At 37.7% G+C, this 18,873-nt stretch overlaps 1 long non-coding RNA gene and 1 pseudogene across 1 annotated transcript in view; both read left to right on the top strand.

The window, feature by feature from the left end:
• LOC119088939 overlaps window positions 1-13,686 on the top strand; it is an 85,256-nt gene extending 71,570 nt beyond the window's left edge. Inside the window, exons 2-3 of the long non-coding RNA XR_005092700.1 lie at window positions 4,662-4,734; window positions 13,645-13,686. This is a non-coding gene — a long non-coding RNA (uncharacterized LOC119088939). The remainder of the gene's footprint in view (window positions 1-4,661; window positions 4,735-13,644) is intronic.
• Window positions 13,687-14,307: 621 nt separating this feature from the next.
• The window catches only part of LOC114707825, a 46,513-nt pseudogene continuing 41,947 nt past the window's right edge, over window positions 14,308-18,873 (top strand).

Below are 18,873 nucleotides of genomic sequence, written 5' to 3'. Positions count from 1 at the left end.
CATGCATCTCTCTTAGGGTCCTTCTTGTTAGTTAGCTTCTCTGGAGCTGTGGGTTGTAGTCTAGTTATCCTTTGCTTTATATCTAGTATCCACTTATGAGTGAGTACATACCATGTTTATCCTTATGAGTCTGGGTTACCTCACTCAGGATGATACTTTCTAGTTCCATCCATTTGCCTGCAAATTTCATGATGTCGTTGTTTTTTACTGATGCATAGTACTCCATTGTGTATATGTGCCACATTTTCTTTATCTATTCTTTGGTTGAGGGGCATCTAGGTTGTTTCCAGGTCTTGATTCTTACAAATAATGCTGCTATGAACATAGTTGAGCATGTGTCCTTGTTGTATTATTGAGCATTCCTTGGGGTATATGCCCAAGAGTGGTATAGCTGGGTCTTGAGGAAGATTGACTCCCAATTTTCTGAAAAACTGCTATCCTGATTTCCAAAGTGACTCTATAAGTTTGCACTCCTACCAACAGTGAAGGAGTGTTCCCCTTGCTCCACATCCTCTCCAACATAAGGTAACTTCAGTGTTTTTGATCTTAGCCATTTTGACAGGTGTAAGATGGTATCTCAGAGTCGTTTTGATTTGCTGATGACTAAGGATGTTGAGCAATTCCTTACATGTCTTTCGGCCATTTAAGATACTTCCTTTGAGAATTCTCTGTTTAGCTCTATAGCTTATTTTTTAATTGGGTTGTTTGTTATTTGGATGTCCAGTTTCTTGAGTTCTTTATATATTTTGGAGATCAGCCCTCTGTCAGATGTGGGATTGATGAAAAATCTTTTCTCATTCTGTAGGCTGTCATTTTGTCTTATTGATTGTGTCCTTTGCCTTACAGAAGCTTCTCAGTTTCAGGAGATCCCATTTATTAATTGTTGTTCTCAATGTTTGAGCTAATTATTGGTCTTATATTTAGAAAGTAGTCTCCTGTGCCAATGCATTCAAGAATACTTCCTACTGTGCCTTTGAGTTTGTATTCCTCTCCTTCTTCTATCCCTATTTTAGGTTTGGCCTTTGCATGGGGTCCCAGATTTCCTGGAAGTTTTGTGCTATGATTTTTTTTTTGGCTGTGGTGTTTTCTTTGACTGATGAATCTATTTCCTCTATTGTATCCTCTACACCAGAGAGTCTTTATTCCATCTCTTGTATTCTGTTGGTTATGCTTACATCTGTAGTTTCTGTTCATTTACTCAGATTTTCTATTTCTAGCATTCCCTCTGCTTGTGTTTTTTTCATTGTTTCTATATCACTTTTCAGTTCTTGAACTGTTTCCTTCACATGTTTAATTGCTTTTTCATGGTTTCCTTGGTTTTCTTTAAGGGATTTTATTGCTTTCTTCCAATTTTTTGTTTGTCTTGTCCTCAATTTCTTAATGAAAAATTCCCTTAAAGATGCTACAGGCATCTTTATGAAGATATTTTTAAAGTTGCTTTCTTCTGCTTCTTCTACATTGTGATGTTCAGGTCTTGCTGTTGTAGAAGAGCTAGATTCTGATGATGCCATATTGCTCTTTATGTTGTTGTATGTATTTTTGCATTGGCAACTACCCATCTTTTTTCTCCAATAGGTGTAAGAGGTGCAAGAGCTGCCTTTGTCTGAACGAGTTGCTATTGGTCCAATCTGTGCTTGCTCTGTCTTTGTCTCAGGGGGCCCCTCGGGGTCCAATCTTAGCTCTTGGTCTATTTGGAGCTAGCAGATTCTGTATCTCAGGGAGCTGCTCTTGGTCTAATCCAAGCTAGCTGATTCAGTGGCTCAGGGAGCCCCTCTTGGTCTTATCAGGGTTCTTGGTCCAGTCAGAGCTGGCAGATACTGTGTCTCAGGAAGCCACTGGTATCACAGGGGAATGACTATTGAGTTAGGGTATGGGTCTTGTAGATTGCTGGGTCCAATGTGGGGTTTTGGTGGGGGAGCCTCCCCACAGGAGTTTTCCCTGCTGGCCGGCAACTGGGGCAGAGATTGGTGGGCAACTTTCTCATTCTTTTTTTTCCCTTATGGCTTATATAACCTAGCAAAATCTTTCAGGCAATATAAAAATTACAATGTGGTTATATTGTTTTTCAGTAAATGATTACAATGAATACAAATAAAAACCAGCATGTTTTCCATACCCCTTACATGATTAAACATTTTATGTATTACATGTGAAAAACAAATTATCCCAAGAACCCATGTACATTTATATCCTAGTAACTTGTTATAGATTAACCATGTAGACAAACAAGATGTTCTTCTCAGTCAGGTATTTTACTGGCAGGCTGTATTTTGCAGTTAAAAAAAAAAAGGTCAATTACTTATCTTGAAAGATAATCTTATAAGGAATCACAAATCTAAACTTTTATATATGAAAAAGAATCAGCCAACTCTACTTTAAATCCTTAGGGTGCATACTCACTCATCAATAGTTTCTTATATAAGGATATTGATATATAGTATCATATACCAATGGGTATAAGAAATGGGTATAAGGAATTAATCATCACCATTGCTCATCAACCAATCCTAACAAGAAAAGTACATCAGCTAGTACTAATTGGGTTGCTTTGTTCTTTTCCCCTGACCTTTAAGAGTTCCTCACTCAACTATGTGTCTTTCTAAAACTTTAGATTGTCTTCTTGGGTTTTTTACCTCAAAGCTATTTGACAAAAACATCTTAGTCTCATTTTAATTTATTTTCAAAGCTTTGTTTCAACTATTATGCACTCCAAAACCTGTGAACATGTCTCCTAACATTAAGGTTAAAAGAATTTAAACTAGCAGGGCTACCAAGACTCAATATTTTTCTTAATCATTAACCTAAGCCACAGTGTAAATGGCGCCTCAGTAGAAAGTCATGTGTTCCAGCTGTGTGACACTTTCTTGTTTATATTTTTATCATCAGAACTCTATTTAAACTAATATTATTATTATCAATTAGACAGCACAGTTTAAGAAGAAATCACCTTCATAGTAATCCACTGATAAAACATCCAGTAGAAAAGGATGTTTCCATGAGATAAACATGCTACATCTCCCCACACCCTTTTACACTATGCCAGATACCCGAGGAAGATGGCAGTGGCAAATATGTAAAGACACAGCAGAAACAAAAGACATTCTGGAGTCTGGAGTCATTGGGGCCTTGTCTGTCCAAGATTCACCCATCAGGGAGTTGCCTCCTGGTGGGCTGACACCTTGAACTTCAATTGACAGCTGCTGCTCCTCTGACAGAGACACTGGCACATTTTTGTGAGAACTGAAATACTTGAAAAACTCTTGCTCATATTGCCCAGGTAGCATTGGCTCTAGTATGTAACCTTCCTGACAAGTTAAACAAGTTTTGCCAATTACTCTTCTGTGATAACTCAATTTATCATGTCTTTCTCAAGATTTCTATAGTTGGTCACTGTTCATGTTTGTCCTTCCTTCTATTTTTTGAATCTCTGGGGTCAAAATAATGTTTGTTTGGAAGAGTAAGATATGGATAAACTGAGCACCTGAGGTAGAGTTTCAGAAAGAGTCTAGAGTAAATGAACAATGAGAATAAACTATGAAACATCTAAAATCTGATGAATGAGAATAATCACATGTGACTGTATATAGTGAAGGTATAGAAACAAAATTTACAAGACACTTGTATGCAAAACATCTGTGTTACTCCTCCGTAGGAGAAAATAAATGGAGATCAACACTGATCATATGCAACAAAAGAAATGCTTTCTCATTCCAGAACATCTCTTACATTTTTTCACGTAGTCAAATGAGTTAACTAACTCAAATTAATAAACAGAAATCCTTAAACACATAACTGATTTACATTTGAAAGTATGCCCAATTAGCAAGAACATAGATCAAAATTATACCAAGATCCTTCAAAATGACTGTTTAATTGAGTGCATCTATCATTCCATGATGATGGAACAATTCCTGGTAAATCTCTATGAAATAAAACAAGATATACTAAAGCCCTATTGCACATTTTTCATAAATCACTTATGTTTAAAGAAAAATGTTGTTATTTACCAAGTAATTTTCAGTTAATAGATGCATAAATTAAAACCTTGACAAGAAAAATTGGGTGACAATGTCTTACTTACAAAATTTAGAAAAGTTGACAAATTCGTGCCTTAAGCAAATGTTCACTGTATTTAAATGAACTCTTTACTTATACAGATAAAGTTATCTTTATAGTGTATCATATATACTATAAGTGAAGATGTAGAAAAAGAAAAAGGAAGAAAAAGAAATTATATTTCACCAGTTCAGATCACTAGGCTCAGTAAAAGATTATGGATGAAAACAGATATCAGAAATACAATATAAAACTAATCTGAGAGTTTCAATCCCTTGTTTAAAGGGATTAAGTTGTCTGCCTCCACCAAGAGGAGGATACAGTCTGCGTACCAAAAAGAACAGCCAGGGCTTGCTTAGACTAAAACAGAAATCTACCTGGCAACAAAACCAAACTTATCACTTGGCCCCCATATCTGTCCGAGGAATTGCAATGAAACCCATTTCCCTTGGGCAGACCTTCTTCACAACCTTATAAAATTACTAGAGATCATATAATGGAATAAAAGATTGTTGTTGTTGTTTTGTAATACCATAAAATGGGGTACCTTCTAGTCACCATTTTAAGGACTCAGGACCAAATATTGACTCAGATCTCCTCCACAGAGCTCACTGGGGATGCTCAGAGGAGCTGAAGTGACAGATCAGAAAATGACTCACTGACGCAGTGTCACTGGAGGTGAGCACAGGGAATGTTTGTAAGGGGGCAGAAGCAGTGGGCAGTGACACAAAATGGGAGGCAGAGATTAGTACTAATGTCTCTCCAGTGTGCTCTTTAAGTTATATGGTTTATCAAACCAGTTTCCTTAAACTGAGACTCCTTGTATGAGTCGTAAACTGTTATTAGGTTTGGGGCCAGGAAAATAGAGCCACTTTATGTGTCAGAAGCATGAAGGATATATATATATAATTAGTGAATCATTGGAAGAGGTGGGAAGAGAAGGTCACACAAGTCACTACCATACAACCATCATCTCAGTGTGAACAGTTATGGGGCATTAGAAGCTCACAGGGAAGTGCTATATCTACAAATAAATGAAAACTCCCATTGACTTTCTCTGCCTGACTCTATAAAAGGAATGGTTCTCTGGAGCTGACCAAGAAGCTCCTATGAATCCCTGCTCTCTACACAGCACCTGTCTGAAACTGCCTTCAGAGATTCCTGTAGCCTTCTTAACCATGTGGGAATGTCTTTCCTGTGAGAGCACAATGAGGAGCCACAAAAGGAGGTGAATTCTGAGAACATGAAGCCTACCTGGCTGCTGGGCATTGTGAAGAGACTTGTCATAAAATTACCCAGCATCAATAGAAATATTGTTTGGGTTTCATTATCTGTAATAATAGCACAGCAAGTATCAGACCCATTAAAACCAATAATAATAGTGTTATCAGGTAGAATGATACTATTAGGCAACATGAGAGTACAAAACTCAGTACATGGTTCTAGGCACAGAAAAATTTTATATAAAGTAGGATTTGGTTGTCTTTTAGGAAAACACACTGGGAGGATTTTTTTTCCCTTCCTTAAAAGGTCTTTAGTAAAGCTGCAATATTGAGGTCATCAAAAATTAGACAAGACACAAGATAAAAAACAAAGAAAGAAAAGAAGAAAGAAAGCAAAAGGAGAGAGGGAGGAATGGAAGAAGAAAGGTGGTACATTTCACAGACTTAAGCCTAAAGCTTTTGTTCTTTATTTGGGCTTTTCACAATCCTCATGCTCTACCTAGTGGGTGGATAATCACCTGTATGTGTTGTTAGTAGTGTTTTCTCAATGTGACATTGAGAAAAGCAATTTTAGTTATCAGTAACTTAGAAGACGGAGAAAAATATCAGGTAAAAATCACCATTGACAATTCAGAAAATTCTCAAAGCACATGCCTAAGGCAGAGCAAATTGCAATACAAACAAAATATACATGTTGAAGCTTCACTATAACAACATTCTATCAACAAAACAAAGATGTGTGAAGTGTACCCAAAACAGCACTGTTGTGAAGCCTAAATCAGGAAACAAGAGTCAGAGGCAGGGAACAACCAGTACTGGGAATTCCATCAGTGGAATCATGAACAGTACCTAACAAGATGCACAGAGAAGGACATATCCCTGATGTCCAGACTCATGAGTATTACTGCATCAGACAAAGACATGTGGAATAAGAAAGCAAGTTCAAATTTCCCTCTTCTGAAGAGCAAACGAATCAAGGGAAACAGCACAAGAGCTTGGTAACTGCCACTGTTTAGGTCTAAATATTTCCTCTTCGCTATCCTTGAGGAACACTTTCAGTGCGCCACTCTGACTAATGACTATTCCACCAATGCCCAACCTTGCTGACTGTGTGTGGGAACAGCTTTATGGATCAAAGAATGAGGTGCAGTGTGTTAAAGGATGCATTTGCAATACAAATTAATCCAAATTAACAAGGAGGGCAAACATTTTCCACATGTACACTGTATATCATCAACTTCCCTCTGACTCTGTACAAAACTGTGGCATATTTGACCTAAAAGTCATATTGCTTACTCTGTATCCATAGCATTTCCAGGCAGCCTTCAGTACATCAATACCAGCAATACATTCAGAATCAAGACATTTTCTTATTTGTTTTCAGGTGTCTAGATGAGCTGTTTTTCCCTCATGCATGCTGATACTTATTCACAGAGTAAACCAATATAAACCCAATTTCAATGGACTGTAACATCTGCTTTATTTGAAAACTTCCCAGTCATTCACTGATGAAGTCCCTTCAGGGTTCTTGCTCCTACTGTGGTTACTGACTTTGCAGTGAGTTGACACCACTTTTCTAAGCATGTATTTCTAGTATCCTGTTACCTTCCGAGTGGGAAACAAATGTCACAGTGACTTTAAAGTTCTACAGAATGCCCCCAATTCATCTCTAAGACACTTTATAGAACAAATCCCAGGCATACCATTCTTCACAAACACTTTCTTTTTAAAATTTGATTACATTTATTTATGTTATTCATGTCTGTATTGGGACTAAGAGATACGTGAATATCACATTGTTTTATGTAAGGTATCCTTTTTGGACTGTCACCACACTATCCTAAGGTCCAAAGAGGGCAACAGAAACCAAGGAATGGGACACCACCCAACAAAGATAAGAGCAGATATCAACAGCTAAGTCGCTTCACTTATCCCAATCTCAGATGCCTAGACAACAGTGAAAATACACAAACACCAACAGTATAGACAGTATACCTTTAACAGAACTCATTAATCCTACTAGAATAGGCCCTGAGAAATGCAATACAGCTGAAGCCCAAGACATGGATTTCAGAAATATGTAGACAAATTGATGAAACTAGAAAATATCATCTTGAGTCAGGTAACCAGGACCCATAAAGACAAGCATGCTATATATTCACTCATAAGTGGATGTTAGCTGTTAAGTAAATCATGCTACAACCAACAAACTCAGAAAGGCTGAGTAACAAGGAAGGCTCTAAGAGGGGTGCATGGATCTCTCCAGGAAGGGAAAAATATAATAGATTTTGTGGGTGGACTAGAGGATCAGGTGGGGATGTGGAGGGAGAGTACAGGTAAAGACAACTCTAATTGGAGGCATTTGGAGATCTATGTGGAAACCCAATACAGTAAAAATTTCCAGGATTGTATGAGGGTGACCCTGGGAAGAACTCCTAGTAATAGAAGCTTTGGAGTCTGAACTATCCATCTTCTGTACCTATGTAACTTCCAGTTGTGGTACTAGGATACCAATCCAACCAGAAAACCTTTGACCTACAACCTGTCCTGCCTGCAAGACGTTCTGGAGCAATGGTGGCTCAGAGCTTGTGGGACTGACCAACCAATGACTGATATAACTTGAGGCCCACTAAGAGAGGAAACACATACCTGATACTGCCTAGATGGCCTAAAATAGGAAGGTGGGTGGCCCAGAGACCTAGACTAGAAAAAAAAATCAATTAAAAAAAGGAATATGTTCAAGGAACTTAAAGAGGACATAAGTAAACCCATCAAATGAGTATATAAAAAAAACAATGGAATGAAATAATAAAAATAGTTCAGGACAGGAAAGTAGAAATTGAATCACACACACACACATATAAACACACACACACACACACACACACACACACTACCAACAACAACAATATCATAATAACAGGAATAAACAGTGTTCATCAATATCTATCAATATCAATGGATTCAATTCTCCAATAAAAAGACACAGGTTAACAGAATACATATGAAAGAAAGCTCCATCCTTCTACTACATACAAGAAATGCACCTCAGCATCAAAGATAGAAATTATTTCAGGGTAAAAGGTTGGAAGAAGACTTTCTAACCAAATGAACCTAACAAGCAAGCTGGTGCAGCTATTCTAATATCTATCAAATAGAATTCAAACCAAAATTAATCAAAAAAGATGGACATTTCATACTCTTTAAAGGAAAGATCCACTAGGATGGCATCTCAATTCTGAACATCTATGCCCTAAATATAAGGGCACCCATATATGTAAAAGAACCATTCTAAAGCTTAAAACACACATTGAACCCCACACATTAATAGTGGGAGATTTCAACACCCCATTCTCACCAATGGACAGGTCATCTAGACAGAAACTAAAGAGAAAAATAATGGAACTAAAAAACATTATGACTCAAATGGACCTAACAGATATCTACAGAACCCAAACATAAAAGAATATGCTTTCTTCTCAGCACCTCATGGAACCTTCTCCAAGACTGACCATATACTCAATCACAAAGCAAGCCTCAACAAATATAAGAAAATTAAAATAACCTCCTGCATCCTATAAGACCATCATAGATTAAAGTTGGATATCAACAACAGAAACAATAGAAAGTCTACAAACTTATGGAAACTGAACAACTCTCTACTGAATGACCACTAGTTCAAGGAAAAGATACAGAAATTAAAGACTTCATAGAATTCAATGAAAATGAATGCACAATACACACCAACTTATGGAACACAATGAAAGCAGGGCTGAGAGGAAAGCTCATAGTGTAAGTACCCGCATAAAGAAATTAGAGAATTCACACACCAGTGACTTAACAGCACACCTGAAAGCTCTAGAAGAAAAAGAAGCAGACACACCCAAGAGGAGCAGATGGAAGGAAATAATCAAATGGAGGGCTGAAATTAATAAAATAGAAACAAAGAGAACAATACAAAGAATCAATGAAACAAAGAGTTGGTTCTTTGAGAAAATCAACAAGATAGACAAACCCTTATCCAAACTAACTAAAGGGCAGAGAGAGAACATCCAAATTAACAAAATCAGAAATAAAAAAAAGGAGACATACCAACAGACACTAAGGAAATCTAAAGAATTATTAGATCATACTTCAAAAAACCGTAATCCACAAAGTTGAAAAATTCAAAAGATATGGACAATTTTCTCAATAGATACCCCTTACCAAAGACAAATCAAGATCAGAGAAACAATTTAAATGGATCTATAACCCACAAAGAAATAGAAGCAGCCGGGCAGTGGTGGCTCACGCCTTTAATCCCAGCACTCGGGAGGCAGAGGCAGGTGAATCTCTGTGAGTTCAAGGCCAGCCTGGGCTACAGAGTGAGATCCAGGACAGGCACCAAAACTACACAGAGAAACCCTGTCTCAAAACAAACAAACAAATAAATAAATAAACTGAAAGAAAAAAAAACATGATCATCTCACTAGATGCTGGAAAAGCCTTTGACAAAATCTAGCACTGCTTCATGATAAAAGTCTTGGAGAGATTAGGGTTACAAGGAACATACCTAAACATAATAAAGGCAATATGCAGCAAACTGATAGCCAACATCAAATTAAATAAAGAGAAACTTAAAGTGATTCCACTAAAATCAGGGACAAGACAAGGCTGTCTTTCTCTCTCCATATCAATTCAATATAGCACTTGAAGTTTTAGATAGAGCAATAAGACAATTAAAAGAGATCAAAGGAATACAAATTGGAAAGGAAGAAGTCAAAGTATCTCTATTTGTAAATGATATGATAGTATATATAAGTGACCCCAAAAATTCTACCAAGAAATTCCTACAGTTGATAAACACCTTCAGTGAAGTGGCTGGATACAAGATTAACTTTTTAAAAAAAAAAAAAAAAAAGGACAAAAGGACAGAGAAAAAAAATCAGGAAAACAACACCCTTCACAATAGCCATAAATAATATAAAATATCTCAGTGTGATTCTAACCAAGCAAATGAAAGGCCTGTAGGAGAAGAACTTCAAATCTTTGAAGAAAGAAATTGGAGAAGTGTTGCTAGATCCTAACGGCTCCTTCAGGAGAGAGGGGGAGAAGGCATGGTGTCAATGACACAGACACCAGGGGTCAGTTGAAGGCAAACAGCAGATTAGTTTATTCAATAATGGGGAAGGCCTTGTATACCCTCTTCCCAGCACCCAAGCTCTGTCCCAATCTAGTGACATTGCGTATCATCCCTCATTGGCTGGGTATGATCAGGAACTCTGACAGCACCTGTTACTAGTACCTCAGACAGACTCCACATGATCAGAAACTCTGACAGTGCCTGTTGCTAGGCCCTCAGGCAGACTCCAGGTTGGCTTATAATGAAGTATGTTATGTGCATGCCTTGGCAACTGGTTTGAGCCAATTTCCTCTACCCTATGGGTCTGTCCTACTACAGAGAAGGTAGCAAAAAATGGAAAGATCTCTCATGCTCATGGATAGATAGGATTAACATAGTAAAAATAGTCATCTTTTCTAAAGCAATCTACAGATTCAATGTAATACCCATCAAAATTCCATCACAATTCTTTAAAGACCTTGAAAGAACATTACTCAACCTTATATGGAAAAAAAGCTAGGAGAGCTAAAATAATCCTATGCAATAGAAGAACTTCTGAAGGTAACACTATCCCCAATTTCAAGCTGTACTACAGAGCAATAATAAAAAATATCCTCATGGTATTGGTATCAAATCATACAGGTTGATCAGTGAAATTGAATCAAAGACCCAGAACTAAATCCACATACCTATGGACACTTGATTTTTGACAAAGAAGTTAAAATTATACATTGGGGAAAAAAGAAAACATCTTCAGTAAATGGTGCTGGTCTAACTGGATGTCAGCATGTAGAAGAATGCAAATAGATCCATATCTATCACCATGCACAAAACTCAAGTCCAAGTGGATAAAAGACCTCAACATAAATCCTGATACACTAAACCTGATAGAAGAGAAAGTGGAAAATAGCCTTGAATACATTGTCATAAGAGACCACTTCCTGAATATAATACCAGTAGCACAGACATTGAGAGAAACAATTAATAAATGGGACCTCCTAAAACTGAAAAGCTTCTGTAAGGCAAAGGACACTGTCAATAGGACAAAACAACAGCCTACAGAATGGGAAAAGATCTTCACCAACCCCACATCTGACAGAAGGTTAATAGCCAAAATATATAAAGTACTCAAGAAACTAGACATCAAAATGCCAAATAATCCAATTTAAAAATGGGGTAGAGATCTAAACAGAGAAATCTCATCAGAAGAATCTCAAATAGCTGAGAAACACTTAAAGAAATGTTCAACATCCTTAGCTATTAGGGAAATGCGAATCAAAAAGACTTAGAGATTCCATCTTATACCTGTCAGAATGGTTAAAATCAAATCACAAGTGACAGCTCATGCTGAAGAGGATGTGGAACAAATGGAACACTCCTCCAGTGCTGGTGGGATTGTAAACTTATACAGCCACTTTGGAAATTAATTACTATGTGGTTTCTTAAAAAAAAAAAAAAAAAAAAAAAAAAAAAAAAAAACTGGAAATCAGTCTGCCTCAAGACCCAGCTATACTACCCTTGGAATTCTCCACCACACCACAAGGATGCTTGTTCAACTATGTTCATAGCAGCTTTATTTGTAAAATCCAGAAACTAGAAACAACCTAAATGTCCCTCAACCAAGGAATGGATAAAGAAAATGTGGTATATTTATGCAATGGGGTATTATCCATCTGCTAAAAACAATAACATAAGGAAATTTTCTGGCAAATGGATGAAACTAGAGAAGACCATCGCAAGTTGGGTAATCTAGACCCAGAATGAAAAGCATGTTATGTACTCACTGATAAGTGGACATTAGCCATAAAGTAAAGGAGAACCATGCTATGATCCATAGACCCAGAGAAGCTAAGTAACAAAGAAGGCTCAAGCAGGGAATGCATGAATCTCACTGTAAAAGGGAAATATAATGGACATTGCCAGTGGACAGGGGAAAGGGGCTGGAAGAGGGAGGTGGAGATGAGAACAGGAGGGATCTGTGGGGGGAGGATGGAGGGAGAGGGTACTGGGAGAAACAAGTGGAATCTGGGGGCACCTCTGGGGTGAGATAGAACCCTATAGCAGTGGAAACTCCAAGGAATCTAAGAGGGTAATACTAGCTAAAAGTCCTCCATTTCCTGTAACCAGGCAAGACTTCCAGTGAAGGAACTGGGACACCAACCCAGACACAAACCCTTCAACCTACAATCTCTCCTGCCTACAAGATGGGTTAGGGTAAAGATGGGATAGAAATTGTGGAAATGACCAACTAATGACTGTACCAGCTAGAAACCCATATCCTGAGACAGAGAGCGCTCACCCCTGGGGGCCAGAACTCAGAGGCAGGATACCGCTGAGACATAGGATAGAACCAAACACAACTGGAAAAAAGTCAATGAAATGATGCCTAATGATATTCTGCTATACTCATAGACTGGTGCTTTGCCCAACTGTCATCAGAGAGGCTTCACCCAGCAACTAATAGAAACAAATACAGAGACCCATAGCCAAATATTTGGCAGAGCTCCAGGAATCCTTTGGAAGAGGTGGGGGAAAGATTGTAGGAGCCAGTAGGGTCAAGGTCACCACAAGAAAACCACAGAATCAACTAACCTATGCTCATAGGGGCTTACAGAGACTGGACCAACAACCCATGAGCCTACATGGCACTGGCTTAGGCCCTCTGTATGTTACAATTGGATAACTTAGTCTTCTTGTGAGACTCCTAACAGAGCAAGGACTGTCTCTGACTCTGTTGCCGCTTTGGGGGCCTATTCCTCCTTCCAGAATGCCTCATCCAATCTTAATAGAAGAGAAGGTACCTATTCTCACTGAAACACTATATACCATGGCTAGCTGATATCCATGGGAGGCCTGCCAATATCTGAAGAGAAACAGAGGAGAAAAAGTGGGTGCAGGATGGTGCGGGGGGGGGGGGGGGGGGGGAGAAACTAGGAAGAGAAGAAGGAGGGGAAACTTTGGTTGGGATATAAAAACAAAAATAAGTAGATACGTGATAGGCAGAGAGACAGATGATAGATAGATAGATAGATAGATAGATAGATAGATAGATAGATAGATAGATGATAGATAGATACACAGATAGATATAGATAGACAGATAGATAGATGATAGATAGATATAGATAAATAGTTAGATATAGATAGATGATAGACAAACAGACAGACAGATAGATAGACAGATATGTTAGGTTATTTGGTGGAGGGAGGCAGGAGGATTGCTACAACACAAGACTGAGGCATGATCTCTGTTCCTGGACCCTAGATGGTGGAGGCTGACCGAGCAGAGCTCCAGAGAACACCGCTGGACTTCAATACACCTTCCCCAGACCCCACAACCTACCTTTCCCTTTTTTGTAAGTTACCCACTAAATAAATCTTCGTTTTAACTACGTGGAGTGGCCTTAATAATTTCACCAATAACATATATATTTCCCAATACTACTGCCTTTCCCTGAAATATTCTTTTTTAAAAATAAATTTTATGATGAGAATACCCCATAATTTAAATTTATTTTGTAAATACATAACTATATAACTCATTTGAAATATATATATATATATTTTTTCTATTGAGCCTACTGTAAAGTTTGACATTCACCTGGTTTCTCTAAAGAATAATAAATGCTGATGTACAAGGATAAAAGACATTTAGCCGAAAGTCAGATATTTTAATAAAATTGACTCATACTAACTTTGTGGAACTGATAAAATTACCTAGCCTCTTTAAATCTCAATGTTGTTATCTGTAAAGTAAAAAAAAAAAAAAAATGGGAATTTCTTTCAGGCATAACAGCCCTACAATGCAAGATTTCTCCATTTTCCTTTTGGCTACCTAACATACTAGTACAAAATGAAGGATTTGTTGGGCATTTTCATTGTCCATTAGTTTCATCAACTAGACCTTCATTGTGCAGAAGAGGGAGGAATGTCGGGGTGCTTCAGGTACTGTATCTTCAGCATGAATATGCACTTACACATTTTGTTCAGCATCCTGATAAACCGCCTAAGAAAGAACACTGGTCAAAACTTTGCTCAGAGCACTAATGGCGGCAATTCTATTTTTCATGTTAACAAAGTTTATAATGAGGTGAGCCAACAAGAAAAACCAATGATCTATACATATGGGTCTGAAAAGTCAGGCAATGTTAAAATAAAAATGGATGCATTCAGTTAGAAAACAAATTTAAAGATAATTGACAAATAGGTTTTTAATAATAAATCTGGATTAATGACATGATTCCGTGGGTAAAGGGCTTACTGCCCAGCCAACAGCCTAATTGCACTTTCCAGGACCCACATGGTGGATAGAGAAAATCTATTACTTCGACTTGCTCTCTAGCTATCACATGTGCACCATGGTATGCATGCTCCTCTCCTTTGCCCACATAAAAATCAATAAATAAAATAGAAATGTTTTAAAACCAGTTGAAATTTCCAGCATTCCCATATTCTTTTCTCACAAATTACTTTTTTAAACATATTGTTACTTCCTTTCAGTTGTTCCTCTGTCTCATTAAAAAAGAAGAAGAGGAGGAGGAGGAGGGGGAGGGGGAGGAGGAGGAAGTTAAGACAAGAGCTTGTAATTTCTGTTAACACATTTCTGGGCTCCTTGAAGCATCAACTGGCTTCAGAATGGGTGACATCAGTTATAACAGGTGTCTGTGGTACCCTGCTTTGACAGAACATAAGGACTGAGGTATCAAAAGGGTAAAGGAGATGACTTGAGATCAATTCCTCACTATGCAGACATGACTGTTTATTAATAACTAACATACATAGGTCTTTACCAAATAAGGCTTATAATGTCCATAATCTTATTTTCAAAGTTTTAACTTATCTTTGGAACTTAATATAGTACTCATATATTATTCTGAAAATTTGGGACAAAGATTAATAGCATTTTCCTGCCTCAATTTCATAGATTATATGTACAAAATAGGAAAATACCATGTATGAATGTTGTAAGTGGGCTCTTGTCAAAAGATCTTATAGACCATATTTTGATCTATAAACAAATACAGCAAAAATATATGTGAAAAAATAAGGCTTCAAAAAATTGTCTTGAATCTTTTAGGATTTTTTAAAATGTTCTTTTAATCAAAATTTTGCTTATTTTTTAAATTAAGAAATGTAGGAGCTGAAGATATGGCTCCGTAGTTAAGAAGACTTACTGCTCTAACAGAGGACCCAGATTCAGTCACCAGCACTCATATATTATCTCACAGCCATCTATAACTCCACTTCCAGGGGGTCTGATACCCTTTTCTGGCCTCCATTGGCCCCTATAGGCACATGGTGCACATAAACTCAAGCTGGCACACACACACATACACATAAAAAAATTAAAACCTTTTTTTTAAAAAAAAAAAAAGAAAAGATAAATATGCTTTTCCCTATGCTTCTTCCCAAGAGAGATCACAAACATCCACTCTGAGCCTCCATGGCCTGCAGCTCCCTTCTTGTACACAGATAAATTGAATGTGTAATTTTGTTGGCTCCTTAGGAGGAACACTTAACAGTCTTTCCTGTATCTTTCTTACATGCCTTGTTTGGAGAAAGCAATCTTGAATTATGTCCAAAGCATGATTCTTGACTATTTTTTAAGCAAAATAAATCTAAATAAGCCATCACTTATTTTTAAAACAGTTACATATAAACGACCGTCAATTTGAACATTTGATCACCAGTAAAGTTATTCTAAAAGGCATTACTGAACAGGAAGAGGTTGCTGCACTAGATAGTGTGGATATGGGGTAGTAAGATATCTTACTAGAGAGAGGGAATGGAAGAATTAACAGGGAGGAACACATAAAATGGAAATGAAGGTCAAAGAAGAAACATGGTATAGGAAAGAAAATTGACAAATTAAACATGTCCAGTGGTAAATTAATCATATTGAACTGTGTGTGCTCTGAGGATGCACTGAATAAAAACTCCTGAGAAGGGAGTCCCAGGGACTTGCATTTGAAAACAAGACTCTTCCTGTGGCCCTGTTTTCTATGGATGAGATCTACATGAACAACCTGGACATGAGTGGGGGGAAGGAAGGGCAAGGGTCGAGGGAAAGAGAGCTTAGGGGAGCAGGAGATCCCAGCTGGATCAAGCACAGGGAGGGAGAACAAGGAATAAGAGACCATGGTAAATGAAGACCACATGAGAATAGGAAGAAGCAAAGTGCTAGAGAGGTCCACAGAAATCCACAAAGATATCTCCACAATAGGCTACTGGCAATGGCCGAGAGACAGCCCGAACTGACCTGCTTTGGTGATAGGATGGCCAAACACCCTAATGGTCGTGCTAGAAACCTCATCCAATGACTGAGGGAACCAGATGCAGAGATCCACAGCCAGGCCCCAGGTGGAGCTCCAGGAGTCCCATTAGACGAGGGATTGTATGAGCAAGAACTGTTGAAACCAAGATTGGAAAAAGCACAGGGACAAATAGCCAAACTAGTGAAAACACATGAACTATGAACCAATAGTTGAGGAGCCCCCAACTGGATCAGGCCCTCTGGATAAGTAAGACAGTTGATTAGCTTGAACTGTTTGGGAGGCATCCAGGCAGTGGGACCAGGTCCTGTCCTTAGTACATGAGCTGGCTGTTTGGAGCCTGGGGCCTATGCAGGGACACTTCCCTCAGCCTGGGTGAAGGGAGGAAGGGACTGGAGCTGCCTGGACTGATCTACCAGGCGGAGCTGAATCCCCAGGGGAGTCCTTGCCCTGGAGGAGATGGGAATGGAGGGATGGGCTGTGGGGAAGGTGGGGGGGAGGGGGGAGAACAAGGGAATCTGTGGCTGATATGTAAAATTAAATTAAATTATAAAATAAAAAAATGAAAATGGCCAATAAGCATTAAAAAAAAAGAAAAAACAAGACTCTTAGGAGTTCCTGTGCTAAAGAACTCGGTGGGGTAGAGGTTTTTGTTTGCTTGCTTGCTTTTTTAATCTTCTGCTAAGAGAAATCAGCTAAGAAGTAAGCCAGATAAATTATCTAAAGTGCTTATGTCTATCAGTTATTGGATCGCATGCCTTCCAGTAGGAAAAAGAACAAAGCACTTACCTGCTAGCCCTAGTCCTCTGGGAGATGAGTTTATGGAAATACATTGGCTCTGAATTGTTAACTTTTTTCTGCAACTGGTCCCACCATCCCTGGAAGAAAAATATGAACATCTTTAATTTAAAGGAAAATTAATCAATAAGCTCAGCAGGGAGTGTCATGACATCTGCATATATGATATTTCTTTCTTGCCTGTTCTTTAAACAAAATAAATCCAAATAAGCCATCACTTATTTTTAAAGCAGTTACATATAAATGATCATCAATTTGAATATTTGATCATCGGTAATGTTATTCTAAAAGGCATTGTTGAATAAGGATACTATCATTCTTTATCTTATTTAATTTCCTTTTTTTTTTGTCCAAAACTAGGAGCCTCATGGCTCATTATTTTATCAGTAATTCCTATAGCCCAGTCCTTACTTCTCCTTGGAGACAGTGCTGAGTGGCTTTAAACTGTGTTTTGTTGGTTTGTGTTTGTTTGAGTGATTGGCTTGTTTAAATAATCTGTACCCTAGGCTGATTTGAGCTGACTTATGCCATCATCAAAATAGCAATTGAGACCTGATATTTTCCTCTAATTTCCTAGTAATCTGTGTGTGACTAAGTAGATATGTTTGCCTCAGAAAATGACAGTGAACTACAGGAAGTGAAGTTCTCAGAGGTCATTCCAATAAGATGAAATGGCAAAGCCTTTTCCCTGCATTCTCTTTGTTTTATCTTTTTTTTTTGTTTTTGCTTTTATCAGTTTTCTGATCTTTATTATTTAAAAGCTTTAAAATAAGTAAAAACTACAAACACCAAAATAAACCAGACCCAAAGTCAATACAACTCAATGAACTTCAATGTAATTAGAAAAGTATTTAGGAAAGAAGCTGTTAATTTTTTTTTTTTTACTTTCAGTGTTGAATGTATTTAATGCACTTATCCACCACAACAAACAAAAAAAATTCCATAACAGAATTGGAACTAAAATAGAATAGTTTTATTTCCTCTTTCATTTTGATATTCCTGTGATTTCTTGAGATTTGTAAGAAATTGATTTTACTTGAGTTGAAATTTCTAGTTCATGTTTTTTTTCTGAATATTGTTGAATTGACAAGTAACTACATAAAGAATAAGTTGAAGAATACATAAAAGAACGGGGAAATTCATAGCAGTTCCTTCACCTTTACAGGAAAATTATTTGGTCGTTACTTTTGCAGGATTAAAGCAAACATCAAATAGAATTTCTGCCTATTCCATGACTCTGAATAAAATGTCAATTAATAAGCTTTAGACGCAAGCCTAATAGGTCCAGATGTTCTGGAACATTATCTGTCTTCATTTCAGGCCTCTCAAAAGCCACTCGGTGACTCAGGCTCTGCTCTTTCCCAGATGAAACTCAATGACAATCTAATTACTGCTTGGTGACTCATGGGTATTGAATGTTCCTT

This window comes from Peromyscus leucopus, chromosome 13 (genome assembly GCF_004664715.2).
Source record: "Peromyscus leucopus breed LL Stock chromosome 13, UCI_PerLeu_2.1, whole genome shotgun sequence".
Classification (NCBI taxonomy): domain Eukaryota; kingdom Metazoa; phylum Chordata; class Mammalia; order Rodentia; family Cricetidae; genus Peromyscus; species Peromyscus leucopus.
The sequence above is the reverse complement of the archived record's forward strand: the minus strand, read 5'-3'. Positions and strand labels throughout refer to the sequence as shown.